The sequence below is a fragment of the Chiloscyllium punctatum genome, chromosome 9 (genome assembly GCF_047496795.1).
Source record: "Chiloscyllium punctatum isolate Juve2018m chromosome 9, sChiPun1.3, whole genome shotgun sequence".
Classification (NCBI taxonomy): Eukaryota; Metazoa; Chordata; class Chondrichthyes; order Orectolobiformes; family Hemiscylliidae; genus Chiloscyllium; species Chiloscyllium punctatum.
In genome coordinates this window covers 94,889,538-94,908,582 of record NC_092747.1, presented here as the reverse complement: position 1 = coordinate 94,908,582, position 19,045 = coordinate 94,889,538, and positions in this window count along the sequence as shown.

Sequence of the window (19,045 nt, the reverse complement as noted above, 5' to 3'; positions counted from 1 at the left end):
TGAGTCCAGTGAGTCTTCATCAAAACTGTTAGTAGCTAGAAAAAGTGGTATTTATGCTGAAGCCAAAATGGAGGAGATGGGGCGAGGAAGGGGGTGTGGCGGGGGGTGAGGGGGGGAGGTGCTGGGAAGGGAGAGGTCAGTGCAGAGTCCACAGAGAGAGAGAGAGATGAAAATGGTAGGTAAACAAGGAGGTTATGGATAGCAGGCCAGGAGAGAACAACAGCTAAATAAGTGATAAGAAGAGCTGGGAGTAAGAAAATGAGTTGGCTGTGCTGAATGCAATGCATATAATGAAATTATGGATTGAAGAGAATGGGTAACTGTGCCAAAAGCAAAGTTGAATCCTAACAGCTGCAGGGACCCTGAGTGGAAAATGCAATGTTGTTTTTCAAGCCTGCACTCAGGCTCACTGGAATGCTACAGGAGGTCTGCAACAGAAATGTTGGTCATGAATCATGGTGGTGTGTTGCAATAGCAGGCGACTGGAAGCTTAGTTGCACGTTTCCAGACAAATTTTTGCTTCACCTGGAAGGTAAGTCTGGGGCCTTGGATGGAGAGAAAGAAGTAGGTAAAAGGACAGGTATTACATTTTCTAGGATCACACAGGTAGATACTGTGGGTGTGTAAGGAGATGTTGGGATTGGAGAAAGAGTGGACCAAGGTACCCCGGACGGAATGGTCTCTGAGGAATTCTGACAGAGGGCGGGAGGTGGGAGTGCAGAGGAAATGTAACTGTTCATGGCATTCTATTGGAGATGACAGAAATGGTAACTTACAATCCTTTGGTTGTGGATGCTGGTCAGGTGGTAAGTGAGGACCCAAGGGGCACTATCATTATTGTGGGAGGGAAAAGAAGGGATGAGGGCAGAAGTGAGGGAGATGGATTGAACACAGCTGAGGGCCCTGCCAACCATGATAGTGGGGAATCCTCTGTTGAGGTAAAAGGTGGACATTTCTAAGGCCCCACTGTTGAAGGTAACATTGTGATGCCAAAGAGATGAAGTAAGTGAGATAATGGGATGGATTCCTTCCAGTGAGGATGTATAGTCAAGGTAACAGTGAGAGGCAGTGGGTTTGTAGTCGATATTGATGGCCAGTCTATCCCTAAAATAGATTCAGAGATGTTGAAGAAGGGAAGGGAGGTGTCAGAGATGGACCAGGTGAAGGTGAATGCAAGGTGAAAATTGGCAGCAAAATTGATAAATCTTTCCAACTCCAAATGAGAAAGAGAAGCAGCACCGATGGTGTCATTGATGTATCGGAGAAAGAGTTGTGGGTAGAGGCGAGAGTAGGACAGTAGCAAGGAATGTTCCGTGTACCCCATGAAGGGACAGGCATAACTGGGGCTCTTATGGTCACACATAGCCATCCCTTTGACCTGAAGAAATTGAGAGGAATTAAAAGAGAAGTTGTTCAAAGTGGGACAAACTCAGCCAGGCAGAGGAGAGTGACGGTGAATGGGGATGGTTCAGGCCTCTCTTCAGGAAGAAACGGAGAGCCCTGAGACCATCCTGTTGGGGAATGGACGTGTAGAGGGATTGCACATCCACATTGAGGAGGAGGCGGCTGGCGCCTGCAAACTGGAAATTCAGAAACTGACGTAAAGCATCAGAATAATTGCAGATATAAGTGGAAGTGACTGGACAAAGGGAGAAAATAATAGACTTGAGGTAGATTCCATGGGGCAGAAACAATAGCAACAATGAGTCTGCTTAGGCAGTCCTGTTTATGGATTTTGGGGAAAGGGTAGAAGTGGGCTGTTTGGTGTTCAGGGTCCATGAACTGGATGGCAGTCAGAGGGGTGGTCCCCAGATGAGATAAGGTTGGACACGACGGCTTGCATGGCGGGGTCATGGTCCAGGGGAGATGTGGGTGTACCAATATTATGGCTTTAAGAGATGTATTTTGTCTTTTTTTATGAAAAGAAGTTAAGACAGAGGTACAGAGTGGTCTGCTCAAAGCTAATAAAGTAAACAGTTTGTGAGGCCTTGGGTTTGTTACTAAACATTGGAATAATAGAAGCAACTTGATTGGATGGGGTCAAGTTCCCACTGAACCAGAATGTTTAGTTTAGCTTTAAGTAGCAATTGCTAGCGTTCTGAAGCTGGATGTGGAAGCTTTCATTCCCCTCTCCATTACAGCTAAAAGCTGGGATTCCCTTTCTGCTGCTAGAATTGCACGTGAGGCGACCTATTTTACTGACTTTGTCTCTGTGTTCTTATGTGATGTTGCTCTACAGAAACAGTTAATAAGTGCTTATTATTTTATGTCAAGCCAGATACCCCTCAAAATATTTTAAGTTAGCCAAAACTCTCACTTTTTCTTATTTGAAAGGCAGATGTGAAATGGGTGTTCCAGGCATGATGCAATTGGTTAAACCACTTTGTTTTAAGCAAAACACAATTTATTTCAACACCACAGTTTAAACATGAACAAAGGAAAGCAGAATTTAGAAATAACTTAACTATTGAAAAACTTAACTGACCTGGGACAGTAACTCTTACTAATAACTGTTCCAATCGAGTAACATCTGATAAACACACCCCTTGGCAATAAGGTAAATTCAAACTCAGATTCTTACAGGCAGGAGGGAGCAACATGCAGAGAGAGATTTCAGAGAAAGTCAGCCAGGAATTGTTTACTGAAGTTTGCAACATTTCTGGTACCCAAAGTATTTTGTGACTGCCATGGATAAAAAATAACTAGAAAAAACCTGAACTGGGAGAACTGTCCACTCCCCTTCCATTGTTAAACTGTCACTCCCTAGACTCTTCAGCACCTCTACCGTTACAACCTCTCTTCAAATGAACCAAGGGCAAAATAACCTATTTAAAGTGACAGCATTGTCACAGTAAAGTATTTTGAGAGTTACCGCTTAGCTTTAGTTAAAATTTTATCTGTATTTTAACTATAGTGTATGAATGAAATGTATTTTGCTTCAAGCCTGATAGATTGACCAATCAAATTGCATCCAGAACATGCCATGTGGTACTTGCCTTAAAAATGAGAAAAAGTTAGGGTCAAGGCTATCTCCTTGACATGTTTTGAGGGTGTTTGGTCTGATTGCTAACAGGGCAAGTATCTGAGAGCTGGCATTCCGTCTCCACAATGTAGAAGTCAGTACGCCAGACAACAACAGCACCACCCTTGTCTGCAGGCTTAATAGCAAAGTACAAATTGGATCTGAGAGCATGGAGTGCAGTCAGTCAGTTCAGAGATTGGAATGGGTAAGGGGGCCAGAGTAATTAAGGCAGCTCATGTCATGTTGGCATTTTTGGTTGAGTGCAGGAAAAAGGCCAGGGGTCCAGGGGAAAGGACAGTGTTGGAGGTAGGTAATAGAGTCTGTGGGATGTGGAGAGGACTCCTGTCCAACAACGTAGACACAGAGGTGAAGGCGATGGAAGAAGAGTTCAATGTTGTATCGTGCCCGAAATTAGTCAAGTACAGAATTTGCTTTTGCTAAGTACAGAACAGAAGGTCAGAAGGGACAGTAAATACCCAACAAGTAGTGGGATCAAGGAGAAAGGATGGAGTCATCAGGAAGGGGAGGGGAGCATAATTCCAATGTGGTGTGGGTATCTCTGAGATGTTCCAGCTTGTGTTCCTTTATACTTGAAAGGAAAAGAAAAAGTTTAGTGTTATAACATTGAGTGAGCCAGAGAATGAGGTGGAACTGCGTGGCAGTACAGCTGAGTCAGTGCTGATGGAGAGACACGTTGAGAGCGTGCAAGTGATAGTGCATGGCACTGACTGTGGATCACAGAACAGACCCCCGAAGAGTAGCACACCTGTGATCCTGGTGGATTCGAAACACAAAGGCTGAAACTTCAGTCGGAAGCCTTCTGGGGTGAGTCTGAGCCAAAGGTATGTGAAGTAGTTGTGGAAGTAAGTTTAGCAAAGACTTTTTCAAATACTTGGGAAGAAAACTAAGTTAATGAAGGAGAACAAGAAGAAAAGTTAGTAGAGAAATCTTGTCAGAGAGAGGAGCAGAGCATTTTCAAGTATGAACTGCCTGGAAGAAACATGGCAGTGAGGTAAACGCTAAAATAAAACAGAACTACAGATGCTGGAGATCTGAAACAAAAACTGAAATTGCAGGAGAAACCTATGTCATAACAGGACCAGGGTGTGGGGTGAGTACAAAACATGAAAGGATGGATTCAGGCTCTAATGTTATTGAATTTTTTGTTGAATCCTGAAGACTGCAGTGTCCCCAAGAGAAAAATTAAGATGCTGTTCTTTGAGCTTGCCCTGAGGCTCTCTGGAACACTGCAGCAGGCCCGAGAGAGTTGATGTGGGAACCCCACGATGTGTTAAAGCAACTGGAGGCTGTGGGTGATTTTTACACATAGAACATGGGGTTTCTGCAAAGCAGTCAGCAGTTTGCATTTTCTTTCCCCAGTGTACAGCAGACCACATTGTGAGCAGCGAATCCAATATCCCGAGAATGAAGTGCAGGTAAATCACTGCTTCACCTGGAAGGGATGTCTGGGGACTTGGATAGCAGGGACGGAGGAGGTAAACGGGCAAGTATTACACCTTTTATGATGGTATGGGAAGATGCCGTGGGAGGTGAGGTGATGTTGAAAATGGAGGAGGAGTGGATCAAGATGTCCTGCAGAGAACAGTTCTTGCGGAATGCTGTCAAAGGAGGAGAATATGTGTCTAGTTGAGACAATGTTTGGAGGTGATGGAAGTGGCAGCTTATGATGTTTTTGGATGTGGAGGCTGGTGAGATAGTAGGTGAGGACCAAAGGAACCCTATCATTGTTGTTGGAGGGAAGAGAAGGGCCAGACACAGTTAAGAGCCAGGTTGACCATGGTAGCAAGGAATCCACAGTTGAGGAAATGGTCATGCATTCCAACATACACCTAGGCCTATTATCACATTATATGCACTGTATTCAACACAGTGAACCCATTTTCTCACTCTTCGCTCTTATTATCTTCTGTCCTGACCTCTCCATTATCGAACTACCTGGAAGAAGGCAGTGAGGCAATCTAACCTAATAGCACAAATGCCAAACAGCAACATGTCCATCCCCTTGACTGTTCAGTGCTGGTGGCCACAAAGAGCTGCATTTCTATCTGCACTGAGAAGTAAGGCAAGACAGAGATGCAAACTCTTCAAACTCTCCATTATCTACTTGTTAACCTATCCCTTTCATCTCTCTGTCTCTGTTTGACTCTTTCTCTTTTTCTCTGGGCTCCATCTCTGCCAATCTGCTGACCACTCCCGTTCCAGCACCTCCCCCCCCCCACCCCCCCGCCACTTTGCCTTCAGCATTAATACCACTTATTCCTCGCTGCTAACAGTTCTGATGAAAAGTCACGAGACTCGAAGTGTTAACTTAGACCAGCTTGGTTTCAAGCATGTCAATATGATTCAATATGAACAGCTACAAGGTTCATGAATCTGCAAGATGTTGATGAGAAGCAAATGGTGTCATTTCCCATTTTAAAAGTCATGGCTGTTTCCTGATGAATAAAGCTTGCCGGTTACTTCTCCAGGCTACCACGTTCATTATGCTCACCAATAACTCACCAATAATGTTCTATAGGCAACAGCTACCTCTACAATTCATCTATGGAAGTTGGCATCACTAAAACACCAACATCATTACATCACCATGTTCAATCTTAGACTAAATCAGAAAACATTTCAATACTTCACCACAACATTATAAAGCTCATTAAAGTTTTTCTTTTACATTGCAATGTTTCTGTTAGGTTGCTAAATGTGCAGTGACAGACACCATCTCATGTATCTGCATAGGATATGTCACAGGGATGTTAGCTTGCTTACTTAGTGCTCCCTCACTTTGAGCTCACTTGAACTCTAACTGCATCTCTGTCTTGCCTTACTTCTCAATGCAGATAGAAATGCAGCTCTTTGTGGCCACTAGCACTGAACAGTCAAGGGGATGGACATGTTGCTGTTTGGCATTTGTGCTATTAGATTAGATTCCCTATAGTATGGAAACAGGCTCTTCGGCCCAACAAGTCCACACCGACCCTCCAAAGAGTAACCCATTCAGACCCATTCCCCATACTTACCCTTGAGTAATGCACCTAACACTATGGGCAATTTAGCATGGCCAATTCACCTGATTTGCACATCTTTGGATAGTGAGAGGAGACCAGAGCACTGGGAGGAAACCCACGCAGACACAGGTGGAATGTGCAAACTCCACACAGACAGTCACCTAAGGCAGGAATTGAACCCAGGTCCCTGGTGTTATGAGGCAGCAGCACTAACCACTGAGCCACTGTGCCAATGTCATACCTACAGTATGTGGCAGGAGCTTAACTAACAGAATCAGTCCACATGCTTCAACCAAATTGTCAAGTCTGAAAGTCAAATCTTTGTTGAATAAGTGAGAGTATGGTCAGTCAAGGGCGTTATCTAATCTTAGTTCAGGATGTTAGCCACAATGAATTGTGCAGAGTTGAGCAATAAAAATCAAGGAGTGTTATTGGGGCAGTCCATGTTGTTTTGAGTAAGAGTTGGATACTCAGGTATGGGGTTTGGATGCATTACGCTGAGACAAAAGGGAATGACGAAGATGAAGTGGGCAACTCTATACATAAGGGTGAAATCTGATAGAGCATGGGAAGGCAAGGAGTACTGCAACATGAACTATTTTTTCACATGCCACCACCTGGTTAAGGGGAATCACTGAGATGAAAGTGGTTGGAAGAGATGTTAGCAGCCAACACTTTCTCAGGGGTTAGTGAGGGAAACCAAACTCTCCATGCCCCTTGCCTGGATATTCCAACAACTAAAAACATTTTCCTTTGTGTTAAGCATGATTTCAACTAATGAAGAGTTTCATTCCAATTGTCATTGACTCTAGTTTTGCTGGTTCTCCCTGAAGCCACACTTTGTTAAATGCAGCTTGACTGATGATCTCTGGAGTCCAGCACTGTTGTCCATTTTTGAATGGAAGCTGTAATATGTTCAGGAGCTATGTGAGAACAGAAAATGCTGGAGAAACATAACAGGTTCTTGCATGGTGAGTAGGGCTGAGTTTAATGCTGTTTTTTTCCAGTTTCCAGGCTAAATCCAGGTTCTCTCTCCAGTTTCATTCCTTTTGAGGCTTTTAAGTTTTCAATACAGGTCATTTCAAAGGTCAGAAAAGAGTCAAACTCGTTAGTGTGGGCCTGGAGTCACTTTGAGACCAGAGCATGGAAGGATGGTAGTTTTACTTCTCACTTGTCTTTCTCACAAAGGACTTCAGTGAACCAAGTGAGTTTTTTGGACAATCAAATCATGGTCACTTTAAGACTTTACATTATTGATTTCTGGGACAATATCTTCGTCTCTGAATCAGTGACAATACCACTCAGCCATCGTCTCCTTCATACAAGATTGTTTTTTACAAATCACTATTTGCATTATCTTAGTCAAGTTGAACTCTTCCTTAGTTTTGCCAGATTCTCAAGCACAGCAGCTAAAGAACAAATCTTCTTCTCCACAGCTTTGCTGAACTGCTTAAGATCAAACAAAACTCACCATGACCTATTGGTTTCCATACCTGAATGTTAATTGTAGGATTTGTTGCAGATGAGATTACCACTTATTGCAACATTGATTCAATTTCTTGCTTTACCCTTTTTTAAAATGGATGTGGAATTTTCCTTGGGATGAACAAATAGAGTGGTTTGACATTTGACCGTAATGTGATGTGATATCAACAAACTCCTTAAATTTCAATGTTATCTGGACACAGCATAGCTGCTTACATGGAACAGGGAAACCTTGATGGCCAACAAACCCAGCACTCTTCTTTGTGTTGTGTTGTGTTGTAAATCTCTTCCATTAACAACAGCATGAACATATTCTTTATGTACACAACCAAACACACAATGTAGTTTGTCTTGCTTACACACAAGCTACTACCCTCTACATTCCAATTTGCCTCGACTTTTTTTTCTATTGTGGGCTTACTGGGGAATTGTAAGGAGTGATAGGAAATGGGAGTTTCAGAAATAGGAAGTGTCAAGTCACTACATTGGAGCTATCATAGTATCTAGTGCAGACCTGATTAACCAGCTGGGATCTTATAAATGTTTATGATAATGTTCTTCTATTGTGTGTTGGCAACTATTCCAAAGTTATATATCTTAATTGATTACCTTTTCTATATCAAGCCACTCAAAGCTAAAATATCTGACAGTCATTGCACATACCCATTGTAAATTCAGATCACTGTACGGTAAATTCAATCTGAATGTGCTGGAGGACTAACTGAAGTAAAATAGAAGTTAATATAAATCCATAACTCATGTTTTCCCTGAGAGAAAAGGTAATATATTAAATTATTTTACATAACTACATATAAAATTTCCATCGTGTTCTGAGTTACTCAAGTTCTTCTTCTCTGTCAAATCACATGCCATACTGGAATCAAAATATTAGCGGTGGTGACCTGTAGTGTTTGTGTTGACTGACCGGATCTCTAAGGACAATTCTGGGGTAATTTTTACAGCAATGAGATTTTATAAAATGACTTTTTGCATCTCAATGTGATGCAGAAAATGGAGGAGAATTGATTCATTTCGATTGTTTTGCAGAGTACACAGAAAATGTGAATTCTGCACTGATGTGCATTCAGTAAAAACAAAATCAAAGTAGTTACCAGAATAAGAATAATTTGTTAACCACCATTTCAATTGGAACTGCTATTTATTTCATAAAAGGAAAATGGTTTGAAATCTAGATAAACCTATGATTAAATATTTGCAAGACATGTTGGATTAGCAAGTGGATGAGAGGTTCATTGTCACTAATTCAAAAAGTAATTGCACTTTGGCATTAAGCTTTAATTATTATCCGACATGATGACAAAGCACAGTCTAGCTGTGTTTTTGCCAATGAACTGCAATATATAAGAAACATATTTTTTATTATTTTTTGCTGCTTACACACAGTCACTCAATGCCTGTTGGCTTTGCTGGCTGGGCTATAATTTATTTTTCATCCATAAATGTCCTTGAGAAGATGGTGGTGAGCTATTTTCTTGAATCATTGCAGTTACACCTCCAATGACATTAAGGAGGGAATTGGGCATAGCAACACTCAAGCAACTGTAATATATTTCCAAGTCAGGATAATGCTTGGCTTGGATGGGAACTTTCAGGTGGGGATGTTCCCTTGTATCTGGTATCCTCATCCTTCTAGATGACAGAGGTTGTGAATTGGAAGATGCTGTCGCGGGAGCCTTTTTGAATTTCATGTACATGGTACACACTGCTGCTACTGTAGATCAAGCGATTGACTATTTGGGATATTGTAATAATTGTAATGAGATCAGCCAGGTGGATCTCATAAAATATGAATTCTCTGCTTAGGGCTATAATCTGGCCCAATTAGGGAGACCTGGCTGACGGATATAAATAGTGATGTCAAAGCTTCTGTTCACTCTGGGATCTGGCTCTGAGGGAGCTGGATCAATGTCAAGGGCTCTCCACATGTAAATAAAAGGTGACTTAGTGATGTGATACCATCTTCTGTGGAGTCATTTCAGATATGATGCTAATCAAGCAGGCTGAGTTGTTCTGCATGGTGTCAAGCTTATTGAGTGTTGGTACAGCTGCTCTCATTCAGGCAAGAAAGAAATATTCCATCATATGCCTGACTTGTGTCTTGTAAATAGTGGACTGGTTTTAGGGCGTTAGGAGGTGTGTTACCTGCTTCAGGATTCCTAGCCTCTAACCTGATATTTTTCGTCACATTATTTCTACTTCGTGTTTTAATCAATGCAACCCCCAGAATGCTGACATGCTTATTGCTATGGTTGCTACTGTGAATGCCTGCACATATTGAGCTAATGCTTCTTTATTGTTTTCAGACACAGCACTTGTCACTTATGCTCTGTTGTGATACAGAAATGCTGTTGCCATACCTGCTGCCTAGATGAATCTCTGTGGCCAAATGTGGATCACTCCTGGGTGGCAACCCATTACCTTCATATGCTGATCTTTACAACAGTATCTTTATAACCCAGAATTGTCTCCCTAGTTACCAGGAACTATATTACTTGGAGCTTTGAGGTAGTTGTTGCACTTGACCCTTTGGTAAACTATGATGTTTCAGTAGTCATGTGAGAGATTATCGTGAATATCTAAATGTTTGAAGCTGGTCTTACCCCTTTTCATCTGTTAAATGTTTACTGTATTGTTGTGTAAATACCCTAATATCACCACTCACTTTTGCCTTTAGGATTGGAGAACCATCGAAATGTATCTTATATTAAAATGTTGAGACGATCCATCCACTTCCTTCTGGCTTGATAACCCACCACTCATCCTGTCTCTACTAAAATGTCAAGTGGGCATATTTTGGGCAGCTTGGGTGCCTGTTTCTGATTTCTTGCATTACAGCCTCTTACATGAGGGTCATTTTTTGGGGGAATGATAATTAAGCCCTTTAACTCTCTCGAACTTTAACTTGCTGTTCAAGTACTGATGAGTGTTTCCAGTAAATTTTATTGACATTTTGATTGAAGATAGCAGCAAGTACTTCACTTCTCCAGTAATCCCCCCCCCCCACCTACTTTCAAATGATATCAATTCATCTTGATAGTGTAATCAAAATTAAGAAATAGTTGCGTAGAAAATTCATCTAGAATTGAGCACATAAATGGAATAAAATATAACTTAAAGTCCTTGCATTAACAATCACATTTAACAGTAACTTGCTTTGAACAATTATCTATACTAAATATATGAAAGAAGTTTGCAAAGTTGGATATGTTGTTTTTAAGTTGGTATCTTCATAGTTTGAGTGATTGTATTAATCTTTTGTATCTTTGAGCTCATTGATAATTCTGTGCTCTCTCTTTTAGATAGACCCATTCAGAGTCCTCATCTAATATCCCTTTCCCTTTGTGATCTTATTTTTTTCTCATGTGTTATCTTTTTATAAATTAGAGACTATGACATACTTCAAAAAAGTTCACCAGGTGGTGGGCTTTTTGTTATGCTGCAGCAGTAAAGTCTAGATTAGAATGGTGCTGGAAAAGCATCTGAGGAGCAGGAAAATTGAAGTTTCGAGCAAAAGCCCTTCATCAGGAATTTGCCCGAAATGTTGATTTTCCTGATCCTGGGATGCTGCCTGACCTGCTGTACTTTGCCAGCAACACTCTAATCTAGGCTCTGGTTTCCAGCATCTGCAGTCCTTATTTTTACCCTGCAGCGGTAAAGTGTTCACTGAAGGGATACTCACCATTGAGGGCATCTTCATGTGATGGAGGCACCAGTGTAATCTTCAAACTGTGCCAATAGCACCTTCCACTCCAAATGGGACTGTTAAGTATAATGATGCTGTTCCTTTAACAAAGTTATATTGAACATGTTTTTTTTTTCAGAGGGGTCATAAAGACACAGGTTCCAATGTGTCTGGTTTGGATGGGTTTCAGGGCCAATTTGATGAAAGCTCATCATCAGGCAAAAGATTTTCAAGTTTTATATATTTAAAAAAAAAACACTTGGACAATGAAAATGGCCAGTTCTCCCAGCTCAGCTTTTCTCTGGTTTGGTTTGGTTTGATTTTGGCAAGCAGTCAGTATTTTGAGGCTGCTGGTCAAAGCAACAGTTACATGGAAGAAAGTGTTCCATAGTGAATCTCTTTCCCTCTTTTCCTTTCTCTCTCTCTCTCTCTCTCTCTCTCTCCTATAAGACCCTATGTTTGATTTTACCTTTTTTGCTAATCATTAATTTGGGATAATCTGTTGGATTTTCAGAAAGGTTAAGCTATTTTATATTCTGTTCTTTTCTGTTTGTGTTTCATTCAGTAATCTTGCAAATAAATAATATATTGTTGAAAGCTAAGTGGTTGGGCCAGCTGCAGCATTCCTGGAATATCCACTCTACATCTGCTTAAAACAACAAGAAACATTAAGGTCTGGGCTACCTTCTTGAGATGCTTTGAAGGGGCTTGGCCTGATCCATAACGCAAAGTTGTAGAGCTGTCAGCCACCCAATTTGGTCAATGGGAATCAGAGAGAAAACCGTTTGATAATTGGAATCATACCCAACACAAAAGGAGACTGTTGTGATTGCTGAATGTCAATCATCTCAGACCCAGAACATCACTGCAGCAGTTCCTCAGTGTATGTAGTTTTCAATCAACCTATTCAGGAATGTTATAACACAGCTCTGGAGCAGGTGAAATGTATTGAGGAGATACCCACATCAAATGGACTGCAATGATTCAAGAAAGTAGTTCACTACCACTTCCTCAAGGACAATTAGGGGTAAAAAATGAATTTTAGCCCAGACACCATGCTCAATCATCTTCAACTGCTCCATCAATGACTTTCACTCCATTATAAGGTCAGCTATTCACTGATGATTGCACAGTACTGAGTACAATTGATAACTCCACAAAAACTGAAGAGATTTGCACATGGTTACCAAGATCTAGACTAGATTTTGGCTTCTACAGATAAGTGACACAATTCATTCAAGTTACATCTGTGCAGGTAATGAATGTCCTCCATAAGAAGTAACCTAACTATCTGTCCTTGGCATTCAAAGGCGTTATGGTGGCAGAATACCTTAGAGTGAATTGGATATATATTGTGCTCATTTACTGTTACCAAGTCACTCCTAATAAAATTATGCAACCACTCAAACCAAGTTGACTGCAACAATTCAAGAAGATAACTCACCATTACCTTATCCAAACATTTATGGATGGAAAATAAATACTATTCCAACCAGTGATGCCCAAATCCTCCAAAGAATATATTAAATAAAAACTTTTTAGCGATTACCATTAAGCTAGATCACCTATAGAAATGCAGTGGCTGCAAGAGTAGGTTAGAGATTAGGCATTCTGTAATGAGTCATTTAAGTATGTAATTATATTGACTTCTGAACTCCCCAGTGCCTGTCCACTATCTACAAGGCACAAGGACAAGGTATTTGATGGAATACTTTTCAGTTTCCTGGATGAGTGTAGCTTGAGCAATGTTCAAGAAGCACCATCCAGGCTAGAATAATTGGCGTTACTAGTATCAAATCCTGCACCATAAACATCCACTCAGTTCACCATCAGTGCACAGATTGAGCCCTATATACCATTTACATGATGCATTGCAGCAACTGTCCGAGGCCCATTTCACTACATGTTCCAACATATCTTCTATAGCCTAGAATGACATGGATCATAGGTACATGGGAAAACCATTACCTGCAGGTTGCCCTCCAAATCATTCTGCCTTGAACTATATCACTATTTATTGTTGCTGGCTGAAAGGCCTGAAACTCCCTTCCTAACATAACTGTGTATGCTCCTACATCCCATAGAATAAGTTGGTCAAAGAGATGGCTCACCACCATTTTCTCTGGGGCAGCTAGGGCTGGACAACAAACACTGGTCTAGCTAGTAATGCCCACATCTCATGAATAAGTGAAGAAACAAAGCGCTTCATGCAACACATCAAAAGTTAGATCAAGTTATTGTGGCAGTATATTATAAATACAGAAGTGTGCAAAGCACTACCATTAATCTGAAGTAGTAAATAATTGCTTTTCATGCAGATTTGCAACCTTAAATCATCATTCACTGAATTATCACTGACTAGACCAAACTGTGACAAGTTTTCTAGCTCAGCTTTCATACCTAATGTAATGCACCCTGTAATAAATAGGAATTTAAGTCAACAATAACATGTTGCTGCTGATGTTCTTTCACTTAAATAAGTACGCCCATAACACATTGTCACTCGTGGAAGATCTTACACATAATTGAGAGCCTTTTAACAGTTGGTAAACACCATCTGTTTTGGTAAGAAATTTTTGTAGACTTACCTTTTGGAAGCCTTTATAATTTAAAATTTTATGCCCGCAGAACATGTCATGAGCTGACAAGCCATTTTGTGCAATTGCGCTTTTCTAATCAAATGAAAGAACCTGTCAGTTTATAGACAGCACAGACTTGTAATTATGTTTAAACCTGAAATATTTCGGGGCATTTTGTGCCTTCATCTGTCTGCATTTCTTATAGGACTATATTTTTTTCTTGCTAAGTAATTAAATGCCCCAGGGAACCTCTTCAGAAACTTGAACTCTTCAAGTGCTTTTTGGGCAGCATTATTGCTTTGAAGCACCAAATGATGCTTAAGAGCATCACTTAATGAAGCTATTATGTTTTGCAATGTGTTTCAGGAGATAATTCTCTTTCCTCAAAGAACATTGACAATAATAAGAATTTTTAGACTGCAGTTATCACATGAAGGTTGGAAGTGTAGTAATATCACTGTATCCCAACATCATCAAAATGCAACTAAACCGAAAAACATGCTCCTCCAAGTGGAATGTCTGCAGGGCTTTTAAAAGAACTGAAAGAACTGTGAATTCTGTAAGTCAGAAAAAAATTAGAAATTGCTGGGAAAGCTCAGCAGGCCTGGCAAAGCCTGAGGAATGAAATCAGAGTTAACATTTTGAGTTGAGTAATCCTTCCTCGGAACTGGTCTGCAGGATCTGTCTGATTACAGTTGAGCTTAGAGTACCAGAACAAACTGGACCATATCAAATTTTACCAAGTCTCATACTCCTTTACCAAGAATTATTCTTGATTTATTTGATTTATTATTGTCACATGTTCCTAGTTACAGTGAAAAGTTCTTAAGGGCCTTACAACTTGAGGGTTTCTCAGTTCACTGAATTGGTTTCCTTGGGCTAGGCAAGGGGCTCAACACACTTCCTAAAGAAGTCTGTGATGGTGGTGGCATACTCATTTATGTCAGCAGCTGAGTTCTTGATCATTGCTTGACCATCAAGATTGCAGCAGCCTCAGCAGCATTCCTCACCAAGCAGATACATCGCTTCTGTAATCACCCAATGGATGTCCTGGTGCAAAAAATTAATTTGCAGTTGCTGCTGTATAGACCCCAAATGAGACCTCAGCACATCAGGTTCAGAATATGGCCCAGACCCTTGTCTTCTCGTACCAACTATTCTGCTCCAGATCCTCACCGTCAATAAACAAACAGACCTTCTGCACATCAATGTTACTTCACACCAATGGATCTTCTCTGTTGATCACAACATCTGATGGTGTTCACATCTTTAACAGCATCTGATCTCTGTCAGGTCCTCAGCAAGTGGTCTCTCTCGATCTTCAATTTTGTGTCAGCATTGATCTCCTCCAGATGTGGACATTATAACAAAACTTGATCTCCTCCAGATAGTTACCTATACTTAGAAACTGATCCAAAAACATAAAACTTTTCATAATTCTGGTTGATCTCATCCAGAGTCTCCAGTTCATGAAATCAGTAGATCTATCACTCAGTTATATTGGTATAGATTGTAAATAATTAAGGTTATTGTAAATAATATTCTGTTTCACTTTAAATAAACTGCAGCAATGTTGTTGTACCTGCACGTGTCACATCAATGCACTCACAGTCTGGGAGTAGTGACTGCTGGACCATTGGGGTCATCTCTCCCCAGGGCAGCGGATGGAGAGAGGACAAGGCTCGGGGTCTGCACTCCCCTTCCCTGACCACACCTGCAGGATGTAGTACTGGTTTGATCAGCTTCAGAATGGGGCTTTAGAGCTTGGGCATGGACACCTGGCAGCTGAAGTATTTCAGTGGTAATCAGTGATTCAGGAAAGCCCCACTGTGCATCTCACTAAGAAAGCAATTTTCTGTGTTGGAAAACAGTGAGAGTGACGGTTCCTCTGGGGAGTGCAGCCAGAGCTCAGCTGCACAACGTGGGGATCAGAGAGAGCGGGAGAGCGGTGGGAATCTCAGTCATGGGGGGCACTCTCAGCTATTTCTGCAGTCACAGACATCACTGCAGGATAGTGATTGGATTTCCTGGGGCCAGGGTCAAAGGTGGAAGGATGAAGAGTCAGAGGTTGTTCACATTGGTACCAATGACATAGGCAGTATGAGGGAAGAGGTCCTGTGACAAGAATGTAGGGAGCTATACAGCAGATTAAAAAACAGGACCTCAAAGGTTGTAACCTCTGAATTGCTCTGGTATTACATGCTGGTGAATATAGGAACAAGTGGATAGAACAGATCAATGTGCTGGAGCAGAGGGAGGGCTTTAGATGTCTGGATCACAGGGAAGGTAGGGCCTGTTCAAGCCTGATGATTTGTATCCAAACCACAACGGGGAGTGTTGCTGGTGAGGTGTTGGTTGGGTTTTAAACTAATTTGACAGCAGGCTGGGATACTGGAAACAGTGTTGAGTGTCATGCACAGGGAAGCATACACCACAGACTAAGTCATTGCAGAAATAACATGATTATTTTCAATTTATGACACAAGGGATCATGGCAAGACTAGATGACATTTATTTTAATGCTGGGAGTATTGTGAGGAAGGCAGATGAGTTGATGTTGTTGATGAGCACATGGGAAGTGATGTCATTGCCAAAATGGAGATGTGGTTGAGAGAGTGGCAGACTGGCTACAATATTGAAAAGAAACTTGCAGGAAATCAAGGCAGGTCAGGCAGCATTCATGGATAGAGAGCAGAGTGTGATATTTCCTGACAGTGAAGAACAATAACAGCAAATACCCAAGAATAGCAGGCTGGAGAGATTGGTTTTGTTTAGAATTCTGTTTTGCACGGACTGGTTGGTCCACAGGGTTTGTTTCCATGCTGCATGAATCTATGACATAAACATAAGCTCATGTTAACCAGACAATTTCTTCTCAGTCTTCAAGTCCTCTTCAGACTGCCAAGTGTGGGACCCACAAAATCGCCAAGTGTGCTTTCCAGGATTTTTGCTGATGGCACATTGAATCCTGCATTTTTATCCTTTGGCTTAATCTTCCTGGACTGTAGTGTCTTGTTCTTCTTGGTTCATTGCTCATCTGAGAGCTGTTGTCTTTCCACTGTGGGCACCTTTCCCACTACCCCATTATTCTTCCTCCAATGCACCTTATGTCAACCTTAGAGCCAGTGGCTGATGCTCGGGTAACTTCAATTCACAAGCTTGCTGTGTATATGTATGAGCAGCCCCTGGTCAACATCTCCATCATCTCGATCGAAAGATATTAATCTTAGGATCAAGTTAAAAATCACAAAACACCTAGTTATACTTCAACAGGTTTATTTGGAAGCACGAGCGTTCGAAGTGCTGCCTCTTCATCAGGCCACCTAATGTGCTTCCAATTTAACCTGTTGGACTATAACCTGGTATTGTGTGATTTTTAACTTTGTACACCCCAGTCCAACACCGGCTACTCCAAATCACATCCTAGGATCATCATTTTCCTTTCATTCTGTGAACTGCTCTTGAAATCACAATCGGCACTCAGTCAGTGTGTTACTTGCACATTATTTTAAATATGTTTAGTTAAAATAACCAGAAATATCTAACTACATAATTCACTCAATCCCCTTTATAATGACAATCGTCCCTTCAATTTCATTTGAGATTCATCTTTCAACTTTCATATAATGTCATTTTTCCACCTTCTGAGCTGATACACACTGAGTATTTCAATTACCAGTGCTCACAAGAGTAATATTACAGCTACATGCGATAATATTCTCAACCATGAATGTTTTAAGCATTACATCTCCAATTCCAAAATTTAGTCCAAAACCAGGGGTCATGCAACACTTCATTTGCCTTGTAGCATCAGTTCTAATTGTTTTGATATGTTTAGTCGATCGATGAATTGCCTCCTTTGCCTCTTCGACAAATTGTGTTTCCTTCATGACTGCTTTTATTAGGCCAAGGCAAGGGTCACCCCCCCAGCCCACCCCCAGTAACCAAGATCATATTTTTGACAGCTACATCGTGTCCCTTGGTCTTTGAGTGGAATGATCTGCTCAAATTGTCGACATCTGTTTTGTTCTCAGCTGATGCAATTGCATACGGTGTCCAAAATTCACGATGTCCAAACTCTGTAACTTCTGAATGGCATAACTTCAGATTCATGCTCCTTAATTTACTGCATATTTTAACTGCCAGTTCTCTATCTACAGATCATCTCATTGAATAACAGAGAAATAACATCAAACATGGACTCAAAAAAAAAAATGAGGAGGTGGTGCTGGACTTCTTAAAATGTATAAAGGTGGATTGATCCCTGGGACATGATCAGTGCACCCTCGAACTCTGTGGGAAGCTAGGGAAGTAATTGCTGGGCCCCTTGCTGAGATATTTGTATCATCGATAGCCACAGATGAGGTGCCGGAAGACTGGAGGTTGGCAACTGTGGGGCCACTGTTTAAGAAAGGTGGAAGGAAAAGCAGGGAACTATGGACCAATGAAACTGACATCAGTGGTGGGCAAATTAATTGAGGGGATCTTAAGGGAAATGTGCTTGGAAAGATAGGACTAATTCAACAGTCGATAGGTCATTGTGCATTGGAAATCATATCCCTTTAACTTGATTGAGGTTTTTGAAGAAGTAACAAAGTGTGCTGATGAAGGCAGAACACAGTAAATGATGTATATGGACTTCAGTGAGATGTTCAATAATGTTCCATATGGCAGGCTGGTTAGCAAGGTTAGATCACATGGAATACAGGGAGAACCAGCCATTTGGCTGCAGAACTGACTCAAAGGCAGGAGACAGAGAGTGGTGATGGAGGGTTGCATTCCCTGTAGAGGGCAGTGTATTGGGAGGCTGCACTCTGCTGCTGTCATTGGAATGTGGAGGTTGGAGGGGCAACAACTGTTGTAACTTTGAGCAGCTGGAGCTGGTTTAGGCCTAAAGCCTGGTGCCTCTAGTGTTGTAGAGTGCCTGCTGTGAGGGATAGGAACTTAGGATTCCCCATTGCTGCTGCCTTTGGAAGCCTGGTGTATTGCATTTCTCCTTGGTGAGTTAAGACTGCTGTAATAATGCCTAATGCACCAGAGAGAAGCTGCTGCTTGGAGCCTGGAGACTTGTGCACTGCAGTCTGCCTGCTTGGAGGGACTTGCAACTCAGACTGGCTGCTGCTGCTGGGAGATATTTTCTGGTCTCTATTTCTGACCAGCCATTTTCTTGAAGGATCAGTTCCTGGACCTGAAATTTTGCATGGAGCCTTTTGCAGATGATGCTTTTTCTGTG